This window comes from Salmo salar, chromosome ssa12, assembly GCF_905237065.1.
Source record: "Salmo salar chromosome ssa12, Ssal_v3.1, whole genome shotgun sequence".
NCBI classification, from domain to species: Eukaryota; Metazoa; Chordata; class Actinopteri; order Salmoniformes; family Salmonidae; genus Salmo; species Salmo salar.
This window is the reverse complement of record NC_059453.1, coordinates 72,072,100-72,089,660: the sequence shown is the minus strand read 5'-3', so window position 1 is coordinate 72,089,660 and position 17,561 is coordinate 72,072,100. Positions and strand designations below refer to the sequence as shown.

Here is a 17,561-nt window from a genome sequence, read left to right as displayed (position 1 = left end):
CAAGCCAGGCCTCCGTTATGTCTCCCCAGCCTGGTGAATCCTGAGTCGGAGCTGCCCGCCAGTCAACAGTCGTCGGAGCTGCCCGCCAGTCAACAGTCGTCAGAGCTGCCCGCCAGTCAACAGTCGTCAGAGCTGCCCGCCAGTCAACAGTCGTCAGAGCTGCCCGCCAGTCAACAGTCGTCAGAGCTGCCCGCCAGTCAACAGTCGTCAGAGCTGCCCGCCAGTCAACAGTCGCCAGAGAGGTCAGACTGCCCTGAACTGCCGGAGTGGCCAGACTGCCCTGAACTGCCGGAGTGGCCGGACTGCCCTGAACTGCCGGAGTGGCCGGACTGCCCTGAACTGCCAGAGTGGCCGGACTGCCCTGAACTGCCAGAGTGGCCGGACTGCCCTGAACTGCCGGAGTGGCCGGACTGCCCTGAACTGCCGGAGTGGCCGGACTGCCCTGAACTGCCGGAGTGGCCGGACTGCCCTGAACTGCCGGAGTGGCCGGACTGCCCTGAACTGCCGGAGTGGCCGGACTGCCCTGAACTGCTGGAGTGGCCGGACTGCCCTGAACTGCCGGAGTGGCCGGACTGCCCTGAACTGCCGGAGTGGCCGGACTGCCCTGTTCTGCCAGAGTGGCCGGACTGCCCTGTTCTGCCAGAGTGGCCGGACTGCCCGGTTCTGCCAGAGGTGCCCGCCTGCCCTGATCTGCCAGGGTGCCCGGCCTGTCAGAATCAGCCCGAGTGGTCCTCCTGCCCTCCGGTCCAGCCCGAGTGGTCCTCCTGCCCTCCGGTCCAGCCCGAGTGGTCCTCCTGCCCTCCGGTCCAGCCCGAGTGGTCCTCCTGCCCTCCGGTCCAGCCCGAGTGGCCCGCATGCCTTCCGGCCCAGCCCGAGTGGCCCGCATGCCTTCCGGCCCAGCCCGAGTGGCCCGCATGCCTTCCGACCCAGCCCGAGTGGTCCGTCTGCCAGGGTCAGCCCGAGTGGCCCGTCTGCCCGGGCGCAGCGATCGGCGCCAACAGAGTGGGCGACGCCGAAGGTGGAGCGAGGTCCACGTCCTGCACCTGAGCCACCTCCAGGATAGGTGGGTTGGGGAGGGAGGGTGTAGCACAGTGCCGTCGGTGACGGCAGCCACCCTCCCTTCCCTCCCTTATTGTTTAGGTGTTCCTTTTTGTTGGGGATTTTTTTGTGTTTTCCTTTTTTTAGGTGCATCCCGGGGTCTGCACCTTGAGGGGGGTACTGTCACGTCCTGACCAGTAGAGGGTGTAGTTGGGTCAGGACGTGGCAGAAGGGAGTAAGTGTTTTATTGTTTCATTTAATTTTGGCCGTGTGACTTCCAATCAAGCACAGCTGTAGAGGGTTGTGGTTGATTGGGAGTCACACATAAGTTGCCTACGTTTCCGTTGTGTGGTGTGGGTAATTGTGCTTGTCACTGTTGTTGCACCTGACAGGACTGTGTTGGCTGTCAGTTTTGTTGTTTTGTTAATTGCATAGTGTTCGTAACATTAAAAATGATGAACCCTAACTCCGCCGCATTTTGGTCCACTTCTTCCGTAGACAGCCGTTACACTGTCTTGCAAGAAATCACACACAGAACGAACCGTATGGCTGGTGGCATTGTCATGCTGGAGGGTCATGTCAGGATGAGCCTGCAGGAAGGGTACCACATGAGGGAGGAGGATGTCTTCCCTGTAACGCACAGCGTTGAGATTGCCTGCAATGACAAAAAGCTCAGTCTGATGATGCTGTGACACACCGCCCTAGACCATGACAGACCCTCCACCTCCAAATCGATCCTACTCCAGAGTACAGGCCTTGGTGTAACACTTATTCCTTCGACGATAAACACGAATCCGACCATCACCCCTGGTGAGACGAAACCGCGATTCGTCAGTGAAGAGCACTTTTTGCCAGTCCTGTCTGATCCAGCGACGGTGGGTTTGTGCCCATAGGTGACGTTGTTGCCGGTGATGTCTGGTGAGGACCTGCCTTACAACAGGCCTACAAGCTCTCAGTCCAGCCTCTCTCAGCCTATTGCGGACAGTCTGAGCACTGATGGAGGGATTGTGCGTTCCTGGGCAGTTGTTGTTGCCAATCTGTACCTGTCCCGCAGGTGTGATATTCGGGTGTATCGATCCTGTGCAGGTGTTGTTACACGTGCTGGGATGATCAGCTGTCCGTCCTGTCTCCCTGTAGCGCTGTCTTAGGCGTCTCACATTACAGACATTGCAATTTATTGCCCTGGCCACATCTGCAGTTCCCATGCCTCCTTGCAGCATACCTAAGGCACGTTCACTCAGATGAGCAGGGACCATGTGCATTTTTTGTTCTTGGTGTTTTTCAGAGTCAGTAGAAAGGCCTCTTTAGTGTCCTAAGTTTTAATAACCTTAATTGCCTACCATCTGTAAGCTGTTAGTGTCTTAACAACCATTCCACAGGTGCATGTTCATTCATTGTTTATGGTTCATTAAACAAGCATGGGAAACATTGTTTAAACCCTTTACAATGAAGATATGTGAAGTTATTTGGATTTTTACGAATTGTCTTTGAAAGACAGGGTCCTGAATAAGGGACGTTTCTTTTTTTGCTGAGTTTATTACTTGTGCAATTAAAATCATTGTTGGCACTATTTTACAATGCATAATAACTTGTTTTTACATTTCAGAAGCCTGTTAGTTTTGGGCATTCGTGTGTTGGAATGAGATGTTTCATTTTTTAACCATCACTCTTGGTGACAGTCAGGGGGAGAAGCAGTAGAAAGAGAGCAGGCCTGCTTCATGATGCAGAGTGTAGCGTAGCGGGCCCGCCTGTCGTGATGTTCAGACAGATACCTCCTCCTCCCTCTCCTCCCCGTCCTCCAACTCTTCTTCCCTTTCCTCTTCTTCCTCCACATCCTTATCCCCTAACCACACCCACCGTTTTTTAGAATTCTAATCCAATCAAAGTTGATAAGAGATGCCGTTGCTCATTTATGTTTGTAAACGTGGGTGGCTTGGCGGCCCTGCAGCCACTGCCAACAGCAGTTTACACGGTTGAGTAGGAGTCTTAACGTGATTTCCATGGAAGGCCATCTGTACAGGGAGGCTCTCTGCTCATGTAAGCACATAGGCTTTTGTGTGGATGACGGAGCTGGTGAACGTATTGGTTCCCTGAGTGAATTAACCCGCCTTGACACGCTTCCTGGTGTCCTCCATGTTGGTGGAGGGGTTATATCTCTTTGTCAGTCAGGGGTTAAATCTCTTTACTCATCCCCTGCCTCTCGCTTTCCCTTCTCCTCCCCCTCTTTCTCTCCATCTGTCTTCCCCTCTCACCCCCTCTCCACCAGTACCATTAGAGTCAACCCAGCCAGTCGACTCAAGGCAGATTGTTTATACAAGACTCAGGTCTGGGGACTGGGGGACTCTCTGCAAACAATAATCAAATGTTTTTGTTGGAAAGCACAATCCTGTTTTGGATGTAACAAATGGCCTTTCCCTGTCAGCAGTGCTCATTATTCATGTGTTTCTTGGCAGGCTGCAGTCCAGCAATGCATTACACAGGCCCAGGATGTTTGGTACCAGAGCTGTGTGCAGGAAAATCATGTGTAATCCTCTCATTAAGAGCAGAGAAGTCAGCGTCTGATACACTCATACGGTTCCCTCTAGTGTCTAATGATGGTCCACAAACACATCAGGAGATGCAAGCTGGGCTGGCCAGACTCGCATTACGTCTGTGTTAGGTCATAGTTGGTCACTGGGAGCATAAGTGAGTGTGTTTTAACAGAGGATATGAAATGCATCACCATTTGTGATCGTCAACTTTACAGCCAGTAGGGTTGGGCATTATCCAGATTTTCATACCGTCATTCCGTTTCCGTACCATACCGGAGGTATACGGTATTAACGGAAGTGCAAATAAGGGGTGCTATTTAAAAAACGTTGTTTTACTGACACACAAAACAATTTAAGCAACAGGTATCTATGATCCAGAAGGGGATTGAATGTCTCTGCTGTAACCAAGTAGCTTGATCTTGACATCTAGCCACTTAGCTAGCAAGTTAGCAAACCAAATGCATTGCTGGAGCCCTGAGCTCATATCATGTATTTGATACATCTTAGATTTCTACTTAAATGATAGCACGCACCCCCGCAGCCCCCGCAAGGCGGATATACAGTATTTATATATTTGTATATATTTGTTTTAACCGATAATGAAAATCAATATCGCCCAAGGCTAACAGGTGAGGACAGAATGGAGGGTTCACTTTACACTTAACCTTTCAACTTAAACATGATGTGCCTGCCTGTTCAGTTCATGTCATGGACATTCAGCTTCCTTGCTCCTATCTGAAAAATGCATGTGCCATTGTGCATGGTTGTGTTGTGTGCTAGCACAACAGACCAGGGGGAATTCAGTAACATTGCTACTCAGCGTAAATCTGGCATATGCCAGAGACTGGAGTAGTGATATTGAATCCATGTAGGGCTGGAATGGATACAAGTGTGACTTAGAGTTTAGTCCACTCAACTGTGTGTCCTGGAGGACAGTCTATGTTTCCACTGGAGGTAATCCAGCACAAGCACTGTATGGTCTACTGGCCTACAAGGATTATATGGTGCATTTGTTGTTTCACTGCTCTACTTTCCCCCTTTGATACTGTATATAGGATTGTATAAGACAAAGTGCATGTGAGAGAAAGAGGTTGGATGTTGTGAATATGACAAGGACTGGAAGATCCTAAGGCATAATACTGAACCCACATGGAAGATACCACTGAAATGTCTTCTAAGTATGTTCTAGATGTTTCTTTTCCTCTAGCTTTTTAAGTGACATGTCTGGTCGGGTTAATATAAGGAATGCTGGCCTTGTTTTTCATGAGCTGCTTTCATGTCAACGACTCCCAGATTGGCTGAGGATTTGTTCTGCTGTGCATAATTGAAGCTTCACATTACCCACATCTCGTAACAAACACGCACACAAACATGGACACACAAAAACGAACATGCAAAAACGGAAGGGGAAAGAAAGACGTGTTCTGTGGGGCTGGATCTTACAACCAGCACATCTATTACACCACACTATCATGTGAATCTACATTGCCTTGTATGTCATGACTCTTTAGGGAGAAACACCTAATTCAATTGGATTGCTGTGGTCAAAGGTGAAAATTGAAGCCACATGTCTTCACATAAAATAATCACGTAATCAGCCTTGCTTTGGAAAGAGAAACACAATGCCCACCACACACTCAGTCGGACTCAATGGAAGTCAGATGAGGTCTCTGATGGGTTGCAGGTAGCCTAGCGGTTAAGAGTGTTGGGCCAGTAACTGAAAGGTCGCTGGTTGGAATCCCGAGCTGATTAGGTGAAAAATGAGCAAGGCACTTACCCTTAATTGCTCCTCTAAGTCACTTTTGATGAGAGTGTCTGATGGCAGATAACACATTGAGATAAACACACACATGAGATATTGTGGAGAGTGGTATTCTGACCCCAATTTAGTGATCATTGCAGTTAAATGATTTTGTTTGGTATTCGGATAGAAAAATAAATGGCTGTCTTGAAGGCAGAGGGCTTGATTACATTGGAGATATTGTTCAATGTAAAACACTGCCCACTATTTTACAGTGTCATTTGCAAATACATTGCAAATTTTTTCCGGGGCAGTTTTCTCACCTTGATGTCCGAAGGCTCAACAATGCATGCTATGTCATGGGTGACTTGAATGACATCCATGTACGTTAGTGATCCTCTGGATGATGGGACAGCCAGAGATAGGACATAGGAGATGGGAGCGTAGCCATTGAGAATTATGTGATCTCTAGCATACTGTTGTTAGCTGGTCTTGTGACACACCAACTGCCATCTGACCTTAATGGGTCACAATCAACATCTTGTTTATGGGAACAGGTACAGTGATAGATTCACATCAGTAACAGGTACAGTGATAGATTACACACTGTGATGGGATGGGAATTGATTTTAGAATCAGAAGGGTGCGTTTGAAGTGAGGCACATCCGAGACTAATCCATTTTTGGTTGTTAAATGGTAAATGGATTACCTGAGAATAAGTATTTTAAGGTGACACAATATGACTGTATGTTAGAGGTCACACTTGGGCACATAGACTTGTGCACCTCAGTCTCATAACTTAATTCACTGTAAGTCAAGAATTTGGCATTTGCATGCACCCAGTTTGTTTTCTTTGCTTTAGTTCATTCAGTTAGAAGCAGTGTAGTACCACTAGTAGCTGCTCATAATACTATGTTAAAATAGTTTGCATGAAGAAAATGTTATGGTAGGAACTATGGGAATTCCTATAATTCCTTATTGGAATTGGGAGATGGGCGTTTGTGTGTGTGTGTTTGTGTGTATCAGTCACGTGCTACGGTCTCCTTAGTGATTAAGAGAGGAATCGTTTGTCCGGTGGTAATGCCAGAGCTATAAGGGTATTGGTGAGGCAGAGCCCTCTGGTGCAGCAGGGTCTTTCACACTGTTGAAGCTGTGGCAGGAGCGCTGTACAATAACCAGATGCTAAAAATAGCCTGGATGTCCCAGCCAAGAAATGCTGCTTGCCTCACTCCAGTGAAAGGGCTGTGTTTGCGACATGCTCTCTCTTTGTTCTTCCCCTCTTTGAAAAAGGGAGGGTGGCGGGTGGTTGGTCTTTAGGAGAATGCTGATGCTGTTGTCTCTGCTAGTCTGGCCTGCCTGCGTTGTGTGTGTTCCCTGCCTGACTGTAAATACATTTTAAAGCGACAATGAGCAAGTGTACACTGAATGACATGAGATGCAGGTGTTTCCGTAAAAATTACTCTCCATGAAATAGGCAGAATAACTATCTAAAGTGTTACAAACGTTGTGACAAAGATTTAATTGTTTACACTTGTAAAAAAATACAAACAAAGCGATGTCTTTCTCCTGCAAAAATTCTGTGCAAGGATGTCGGTCGCCACTGCCAGTGCAGTGACTTGATCTGCTGCTTAGCTTACTGTTGTAGCTATCTTACTGACATAGCTAACGCTAGTTAGTTAGCTAGCTCTACCTTTACTGATATAAAATGGTTGCTGCTTATCCTGTTAAATTACCCTGAAGTTGTAGACATGCAGCCCCAAAATTAAGAGTGATTGTTATCAGTAATCAGTCTGTTGATCAGCATGTTACTCCGAGATCGCTAACATTACTTTGTAGCCTATTGTTGGGTGAGCTTAGCACGGCAGCTGCCTCGGGAGGCTACTGCAATGACTCACGGCAGAACAGCTGCTTCATGAAAACTCATAATAATGTTAGCAACACTATTACAGTAGCTTTCTAGCTGGCTTTTTGTGTGTGCATCACTAAGTAGCTGGCTGGTTGGTTAGCAGTGTTGTTTCAGTAACTGGCTCAGTAGCAAGCTAATGTTGGACAAATTTATGCTAGCTTTCGAGCCCATTGGCAAACTTGAAAAAACTGCTCATTGAAGCACATAAGTCCTTAGCTGGATGTGAAATCATGTGACTAAGACTTCCCTAACCAAACACGTCAACATTATTTACAGATTTTGGTTGCGTTCCCCTGCTCAGATGTTGCATGCGTCAATCAATGGTTTATTAAAGCTCGACTTGACTAGGTGAGGGGTAAAGTCTGAGGAGGAATGACAAAGTTCATAATATGTATTCCGTACCAGTGACTGGCATGCTGTTTCGAGGACGGTGCACTGTGTTTCGACAACCGTGTTGTATCCAAACAGAATGAAATAACCTTTAGATCGGTGTTGTATGCAGACAGATTATTGAAAGTATGTTTGGTAGAAATACTATGATGTTTATTGTTTTGCAGTGGAGGGAATGATTTTGCGATGGCGCAGCACCATAGCTAAATAAACGCAGCTTAAACACTGTCGTAGCTGAACTACTTTCAAGCTATCCCATTACCCTTTGCGAGATACAAGACAGATCAGTGCAGGCGGAATCGACACGCTGTCTGGCGTAAGACAATTGGTAAGAGATCGAGTGCCCATTTGCATGTATTCTATTTGAATGGAAAACATATGTTAACCAAAATAAATGCAAAATAAATTAACTGCAACACTTATTTCTGCAGTGTAATGTTCACTGGTTGTTTATGTGTGGTGGTGGACAATGGTGTGGTCTTTCTACAGAGTTGTTATGCCCATGACACATGGTACCACATATATTGTCCTACTGTATATTGACTTCTTACAGCTTGGACGTCAGAGTGCTACTTCAGAGTGCTATTTCACAATACTCTTTCCAATTTTACACATCATGTGGCATAATAGTCGGTATCCACAGAATGAAAGCATTTAAATACTATCAACTAGATTTATGCCTGCTTGAAAAGGCAAAGGTGTCTTTACTTTTCTGAAAGTGAAGTCCTGGCTGTCTTCCTGCTCAGATTTTGACCAATAACCACACATGATTAATAGTTATTGCCCGGCCTGTTTAGCATTCATTGCTCAAAAGACTGAAAGTTCCTCTCCCATCCTTGGACTTGATTTAACTTTTTCTAAGCCAGTCCGGCTTCATGTTTTAGTACTCCAGGATCAAATCTGACAAACATAAACTCCCTAAATGCAAAGAGGGAATTAAGGATTTATTTGACAGCTTCCAGCTTCCCCCTCTCTCAATACTCCCTCCCTTTCCTCACTCACATCTCCTCCCTGGTGATAGAAAGCAATGACGTTCCCGAAGCCATTAGCTACACTTGTGAGACCAAGTGAGATGTGTTTTTTTCCAGATTATCCTACTCAAGCAGAATAAATTGAGAGCAAGTGTCAAGGAGTGATACTGAAACGGGCGAACAACAATTTTCACTCCCTTCACAGGTCCTTCTCACGTGTGGGCAATGGAGGAAAGTAGTCCAAGGAGAATGCCTGGAGAGAGGAGAGACTGTTAAAAGGATGCTTCCCCAAACAACAATAGAAAGGGTGTCTAACTGTAGTTTTTGGACCCTCTCAAACACGGCAGTCCATTTTTAATGCATCTTTAATGCATCGTTAATAGAATCGACACTGGAGATGAGAAGCAGGTACGGGGAGTTGAACATTTAATGCTGAACAAGACAGGAACAGCGTCAGCACACGGGTAGCAACGACATACGAACATTAATGCAGCAGTGGGGAACAGAGCTGGGGAAATGACAAATATAGGGGAGGTCATAAACAGGTGATTGAGTCCAGGTGAGTCCAATAATCGCTGATGCGCGTGATATGTGGAAGGCAGGTGTGTGTACTGATGGTGGCAGGAGTGCGTAATGCTGGGGAGCCTGGCGCCTTCGAGCGCCAGGGAGGGGGAGCGGGAGCAAGCGTAACATGCATTATATTTCTCATGTTGTACATAAATGTTCAAACCAACATGAATATTCCAATCACTGTAACACAATTCTAATAATATGATGGTCATGATCGATGAATCACCAAACAACTAATAACAATTCTATCACTGATGTTGATGATCTAGTGAGCACAGATCTATTGCCCATGGGAGTTGAGAGAGCAGAGAGGGACAAAGCCTGAGGATCTTTCGGGAATTCAAATGATTACTACATGCATTACTACACAGTCCAGGACACAGATGTAGCTATTCTCTGTAGCTATGTAACCCATGTTCACTGTGCTCCTCATGGCCCTCATGCCTGCAGCTCTTCCTCTCCTTGGGTTCTCTCTCAGCCATGTTGCCTGCAGCCAAGCGAAGTGTCACACACAAGGTTGCTCCTTGACCTCTGACCCGTCCCCTCAGCTGATGTGAGGGCAGCCTGCTGTGTGGTCTGACCATGGCCAGGGGAAGGGTGGAGAAGCTAGGAGTGTTATTAAAAGTCTTATTGAAACATGTTCTCAGGGGCCTTCCGAGTGGCGCAGACCCGGGTTCAATTCCAAGCTGTATCACAACCGGCCGGGATCGGGAATCCCATAGGGCAGCGCACAATTGGATCAGCGTTGTCCTGGTTAGGGGAAGGTTTGGCCGGGAGGCTTTACTTGCCTCATTGCGCTCTTGTGGTAGTCCAGGTGCCTGCAGGCTGACCTCAGTTGTCAGTTAAATGGTGTTTCCTCCGACACACTGGTACTTCCGGGTTAAGAGGGCAGGAGTTAAGATGGGTGGTTTGGCGGGTCATGTTTCGGAGGACTTGACCTTCACTGCCTGAGCCCGTTGGGGAGTTGCAGTGATGAGGCAAAATTCGGAATTGGGGAGAAAAATAATGTTATTTAATTACTGTTCTCAGAATGTTAATAAAACCTCCCAGGAATAATTTAAGAAAACCATAGTAAAACTTTGAGAACCTCTTTGCAACCTAAAAATGTACCTTCCCCGAACAGATTGCATTTTCAATTCCGTTTTCAGAACGTTTAAAAAAACATTCAGTTTTACCGGTCAAGAAACGTATGGCTTCGTACCCAGAACTAATGGGAAACCAAAAACGTAGATTCCCTCAACTTCCAAGGAAGTAAATGTGATGGCTAGGATTAGGGTTACAAAGGGTCAGAAACTTTCCTGTAAATTTCTAGAATTTTTCTGGATATTTTCCTTGGGAAGTTATGCCCTGGAATTTGGGGAATTTTGCTTAAATTGTGGGATACACATAAGGCAATTCTAGGCCTTCTGGCATATTTTGATGAAACTATCCCCATTTCAATTGAATTGCAATCCTCTGCATGCACAGTGCATTTTTCCATCACATGTACAGCTAGCTGATTCTCAAGATCTTGCACACTAATGAGATGCTATTGAGTCCACACTACTACACTGTCTGAGCAAGGACTACATGCTTTCTGGTAAGTTTTGATTACAATACTGGGTGGGGTGAATATATTTTATATGACATACATGATTTTTTGTTAACTAGTAAATAGTAGCCTACAGAAATGTGTGTTTAAATCATTTCTAACTTGTTAACAATTTCTGCTAGTTAGTTTTTTCTACCATGTGGGTTATAGCTTGCTTGAGCCTGCTAACTGAGGAGTGTTAATTCACCTGTTTCCATACATGTTTCATTTTTTAAAAAGTATATTACTAAGGAGTTGTTTAATCTAACTTCTTAACTATTTATCTGTACATTGAATTGTATTTGGTGTTCTTATCACCACCTTGGCAGTCTGGCGAAGTACACTTCCAAGCAAGGGCTTTGGGATGGAGATGCAATATGGCAGTCGTGCCAACATATCTCATCAGCCACCTGTTGGAAGGGACTTTGTGGATCTGAGGCTCTTTCCCCTGTTGCCTCCATCATCCTCCAAATCCCACCAACATCAGCTGCCTCAGAGCTTAACTGGTCCTTGTTTGAGAACACACACACCAAAGCACACAACAGGCTGACCAATACAAGGGTTGAGAAATTGGTGACCATCCGGGAAAATTTTAGGCTTTTTGAGCCTGACAACGAGCCGTCCTCAACAAGGTTGGAAAGTGACAGTGAAGATGAGGCCTCAGAGTCTGATGTTCAAGAGGTGGACATTGAGGAGGTCTAGGGAGAAGACATGTGAGCCTGAGAGGAAGACAACCAAAGCTTTAGTTTCTAGACTATCATTTTACAAATGTATGTTGAAAATGTTTTTCAGAGATGCGATGATTCATTGGGGATCTTTCAATATTCCCTTTCTTTTGTTGTTCAGTGAAATCATCCCATGTGAAGAGTCAACTCATTTAATTAAAGTTCACTTCATAACTACATTTTTGTTTTTATTTCTATTGGAAGGAATTAATAATTTGCGATTATGTCTACTTGTGATAAGGTAAAGGTTTATGTTTCTGTCTCCATATGATATGGTAAATATATCCAATGCAAAAAACATCTACATTTAAATGGTTTTGATATTAATTTGCATATATTTCCGTTAATTCCCATATATTCCCGTTAATTCCAATATATTCCCGTTAATTCCCACGGAAGGTTTCCACCTCTGATTATTCCCCAAAATGTGCAACCCTAGCTAGGATAACCTCTTTGAAACTTCTCCGCCCTCAAATTATATTTTGTTGTTTTGAGAAGAGTTTGTGATCAACCACTGCTGGAGCCTGTTGGAGAGAATACTATTATTTTTGCACTGACTCTTAGCAACTTTTTCACTTCTGAGTTGTACAGTATCTGCAGGAAGTTGTGTTGCATGTTATTTGCTGTTATCCTATTATTATTCACAGGCAGGATTATAAATAGTTTGTGTTTATGTGTGCGTGTGTGTGTGTGTGTGTGTGTGTGTGTGTGTGTGTGTGTGTGTGTGTGTGTGTGTGTGTGTGTGTGTGTGTGTGTGTGTGTGTGTGTGTGTGTGTGTGTGCGTGTGTGTGTGCGTGTGTGCGTGTGCGTGTCAGCATTTCAATGGGCACCTGGTGTCTATATTCTGATAGATATAGAGCTTTACTTGCATTTCAAACAAATGTTGAAGTTATGTAAGAAAATCAACTGGCTATTATTCAGACCTTCCCCATTTCAGTTTTAGTCAAGCTGGAGATTGAAAAGGTTGCGGGGTCTGGGCTGGGGCGTAGTCTATATAGACTGTGTTTAGGAGCTCATTTGCCTAATCTTGGGAACTAGAGTGGAAGCTTGGTGTATAATGAGGGGTAAGGCTTGTCTGGGAGGGAGTGGAGGGGGGTGAGGGACTCTGAAAGACTTGAAGGTATTAATCGGACAAAAGGGGCAACCGAAAGTTTGAACAGAGGGAGAACGCCTGTGGAATGGTCAAGCATTTTGCATTTTGATGGCTTTTGTGCGATTCAAAAGACGGGGAGAGAAACAAAAATGCAAAGGAGTGTTGGCATTTCCCTAAGGCTCGTCTTACAAACATTTGTCCACTTGGGAATGACAGGAACTGCGGTGACGTTGCTAGAATGTGCTCCATGTGCCATTTTTCATCAAGAGCGAATACCCCTGAGCGTAGTTCCGCATCACTGAGCGTTAAAGGGCAAACAATTCAACCTTTGATAATGGAGTAACGACCCCGAGTTTGGTTACTACCAGCACTCTTTATCGCAGCCTCTACCTCATGGAAAAATCAGACTGCTAAAGTCTAACACTGCCATAGCGCATTGATTATCTCCTCTATCATGTTACACGCTGCAATATGTTCATATACATGTAACCTGATAGGTTAGCTTAGATAAGGATTAGTCCTTTTTACCTAGGTTTACATGTAGCCAAACCTATAGAAACATGACATTTTACCCAGCATTTGCCATGATATGTCTGCTACATATTGTTCTTACAAATGGTCCTTCGCTTTTCTTAATTTGTTTCCATGATTCATGCAATAGTCCACTTGTTTGTGTGCACATCTGTTAGTGTGTAATTTACCATCATTTCCCATTTAGACAAGTCACCAGGTTCGCAACACTCATTGTGTGTGCACAACATCCCTCTCACAAGCACACAGGTACACATCGGATATTCGCATACAGACACTCCAAATAGCATCCGCACCAAGGACCTCTGTCAATTTCATGTTGTAATGATATGGGTATTATCCAGTGCAATCTAGCAGTAAATGAATTACAAACCACAGTCCTCCTCTCCCCTCTCTGCAGTCCCTGAGGAAACGACCACAGTTGCACAGTGCCTTTCCCCAGGCTCTCCATGCCAAATATATATCACTTAGAGAGATGAAGGAATTCACCATTTTAAATTGAAGGGTTCTTCCTGCTTCTATTTAGAATGCGAGATCCATACTTTCAAACTGCTCTGATAAATGTACAGTGTAAATGTTGGTAATTGTACATTTTAAACACGATAAAACCACTTCGGAAACACTTTTCAAAGAGACAATTTAAAATCTTTGTGTGAGCATTCCTACCTCCTTACACCTTCTCTCTTTCTATGTGGACGGATGGCATTTACACAGATGACATCATGCCTGTGGGATTTTGAGCAATATGACAGCCTTTCCAAAAAAGTCTGAGTTGCCAAGAGTTGCTGAGGTAATAGCTTCCTCCCAGAGAATCCTTTCACCTTGACTGTGACAAACCATATTAAGCATACAGTTGCGCCTGCAATGTGTTGGCATAAAATCTGAATATGCTAACTCTGGAAATGTATTATTGTATTAGTCTCCTCTATAAACAAGGTCACTTGTCATGTTTTTCTTTCAGCAGTAAATCCGCCCTGAAAATGTATTTAGCCTCATACTGTAATTTATTTAATTTTATTGCAACTACACCTGGTCCACTAAGTAGTCCCTAGAAATGTTAGATATGGATTTTTTTTAACAACATGGAAGTAGTGTAAGGCTGGAGTAGGTTTATAATTGATGCAATTGTAATTATTGATTAGTATATTGAGGGCAGTCTTCCAATTCTACAACAATCTCTCTCTCCCTCTTTTTCTCTCTGTCTCTCTCTCTATCTTTCTCCCTCTGGTGCCGCTCCATGTGGGTAGCTAGAAAAGCGAAATTAGGTCAAAATAAAAGGCAGAAAGGGTGTGGCATTTTTTTTATTTTTACCCCGTTTCAGTCCTTTGGCACACACCACCTGTATGTAGCAGCCCGAGACCAGCTGACAGAAACCTCCTAGGAGTCAGACCAGTGCAATTCAAGATTACACACATTATCAAAAAAAGAGAAAATAGCCTGGCGTCCTGAGTGGTGAGCACACACGCAGAGTAACACACATACGCACACAAGGTCACAGCGATGGGCTGGTAAAATGTTTGTATCGTATGCAGGCACACTCCCCAGGCAGGGAGACTACACAGGGAAATGAATGCACAAACACTCTTCCAGATATAAGCTGTGGAAGCACGTCTTCAGGGGAATATGGCCAGCAATATCATCAAGGGAGGCCCACAAAATGTAGTCTGTCAACAAATGAGGATTCTCCTTAGTGCCACTCCAAAACACATGCTTCATATTTACAATGTCCAGGAAAAAATGTTTTCCAATGCTGTCACTTCTATTGATAATCATTGTGCAAATACTAACGGCAATACCAAAGAGTAAAGTAAAGTAATGTTTTGAAAACAACACTATGGTTTTCACTCTTGTCAGAACACCTTTCCTTTCAATGGGAATTCCTTGCTTAAAGGCAGACTCAGCGATATGACGTAGATGCAGAAAGTAAACAGCATAGTGGTTAAATTTCCGCAACAACTAAGAGCGTTGAAGCATGAGGCTCAACTTCTCCACTGTTTTGGTCCTGTGGCTACCACACTGTAACAGCGCGAAGTGTACCTGTGCGCATGCACAGATACTGTGTGTGACTGTGTGAGAGTGAAGTCTTACATCTCACTCATCTCAATACAGTGAGGGAAAAAAGTATTTGATCCCCTGCTGATTTTGTACATTTGCCCACTGACAAAGAAATGATCAGTCTATAATTTTAATGGTAGGTTTATTTGAACAGTGAGAGACAGAATAACAACAACAAAAAAATCCAGAAAAACGCATGTCAAAAATGTTATAAAATGATTTGCATTTTAATGAGGGAAATAAGTATTTGACCCCTCTGCAAAACATTACTTAGTACTTGGTGGCAAAACCCTTGTTGGCAATCACAGAGGTCAGACGTTTCTTGTGGTTGGCCACCAGGTTTGCACACATCTCAGGAGGGATTTTTGTCGCACTCCTCTTTGCAGATCTTCTCCAAGTCATTAAGGTTTCGAGGCTGACGTTTGGCAACTCGAACCTTCAGCTCCCTCCACAGATTTTCTATGGGATTAAGGTCTGAAGACTGGCTAGGCCACTCCAGGACCTTAATGTGCTTCTTCTTGAGCCACTCCTTTGTTGCCTTGGCTGTGTGTTTTGGGTCATTGTCATGCTGGAATACCCATCCACGACCCATTTTCAATGCCCTGGCTGAGGGAAGGAGGTTCTCACCCAAGATTTGACAGTACATGGCCCCGTCCATCGTCCCTTTGATGCGGTGAAGTTGTCCTGTCCCCTTAGCAGAAAAACACCCCCAAAGCATAATGTTTCCACCTCCATGTTTGACGGTGGGGATGGTGTTCTTGGGGTCATAGGCAGCATTCCTCCTCCTCCAAACACGGCGAGTTGAGTTGATGCCAAAGAGCTCCATTTTGGTCTCATCTGACCACAACACTTTCACCCAGTTGTCCTCTGAATCATTCAGATGTTCATTGGCAAACTTCAGACGGGCATGTATATGTGCTTTCTTGAGCAGGGGGACCTTGTGGGCGCTGCAGGATTTCAGTCCTTCACAGCGTAGTGTGTTACCAATTGTTTTCTTGGTGACTATGGTCCCAGCTGCCTTGAGCTCATTGACAAGATCCTCCCGTGTAGTTCTGGGCTGATTCCTCACCATTCTCATGATCATTGCAACTCCACGAAGTGAGATCTTGCATGGAGCCCCAGGCCGAGGGAGATTGACAGTTATTTTGTGTTTCTTCCATTTGCGAATAATCGCACCAACTGTTGTCACCTTCTCACCAAGCTGCTTGGCGATGGTCTTGTAGCCCATTCCAGCCTTGTGTAGGTCTGCAATCTTGTCCCTGACATCCTTGGAGACCTCTTTGGTCTTGGCCATGGTGGAGAGTTTGGAATCTGATTGATTGATTGCTTCTGTGGACAGGTGTCTTTTATACAGGTAACAAGCTGAGATTAGGAGCACTCCCTTTAAGAGTGTGCTTCTAATCTCAGCTCGTTACCTGTATTAAAGACACCTGGGAGCCAGAAATCGTTCTTATTGAGAGTGGGTCAAATACTTATTTCCCACATTAAAATGCAAATCAATTTATAACATTTTTGACATGCGTTTTACTGGATTTTTTGTTGTTGTTATTCTGTCTCTCACTGTTGAAATAAACCTACCATTAAAATTATAGACTGATCATTTCTTTGTCAGTGGGCAAACGTACAAAATCAGCAGGGGATCAAATACTTTTTTCCCTCACTGTATCTGCGATGCCGCATGGCAACATCATTTCGCTGAGTCTACCTTTAAATAAAAGTTTCATTAATTAATAAAATAAGAAATCCTTTGGCTCTGTTCTGTAAGGTGCATTGAATATGAGAACTGTCTGGCAGCCTGGCAAGAGCTTCCCAGGAAATAATTGACAGAGAGAACACTGACAGGAAGCTTGAAACGTTTACTCTGAATATCACACTGTTACTCAGGAACATATTTGGATTGAGCACACTGTGATCTCTGAGCTTTGAATATAACTCTTGAACTGAAGTTTTTCTCGTCAGGAAAGTTTCAAGCGAGTAGCAGTTCACAGGGGTGGTAAGGTTCTGAGTTGTAGTTTGAATTCACCCAGATACATTCTGTCTAATGAACAACCTTTGGCATACTTGCTCTTAGCTGTGGCCTGAGGCAAGCCTTTTCTCCCTGCTTCAGCAGCTCCGTTTCTTAGAGAAAAGCAGAGTCATGGTGTAACTGAATAGAAGGTTCAATGCCAGATTCATACGGACTGCTGCTCCAATAGAGATATGAAATACTCAATCTACTGTATCTGCCCTGGCTGACAACACCATGAAAGATCAGAGGTCCTTTCGTGTTTCAACATGTTGACTAAATGGGACATGATGGTTGGACACTGCTCCCATTCTCTGAGCATGGTACAGTGAGAGACATACACATTTGTGCAGATGTGGTTAATCACGGGGTGCATTGGACAATTAGTAAATGTGTCTGACAGTAACCTCCATGCATTAATCACAGTAAATTACA

At 44.7% G+C, this 17,561-nt stretch overlaps 1 protein-coding gene across 6 annotated transcripts in view; it reads left to right on the top strand.

Annotated features, from left to right (window-relative positions):
• LOC106565894 (ephrin type-B receptor 2) overlaps positions 1–17,561 on the top strand; it is a 172,385-nt gene that overhangs the window by 36,186 nt on the left and 118,638 nt on the right. The window lies entirely within an intron of this gene.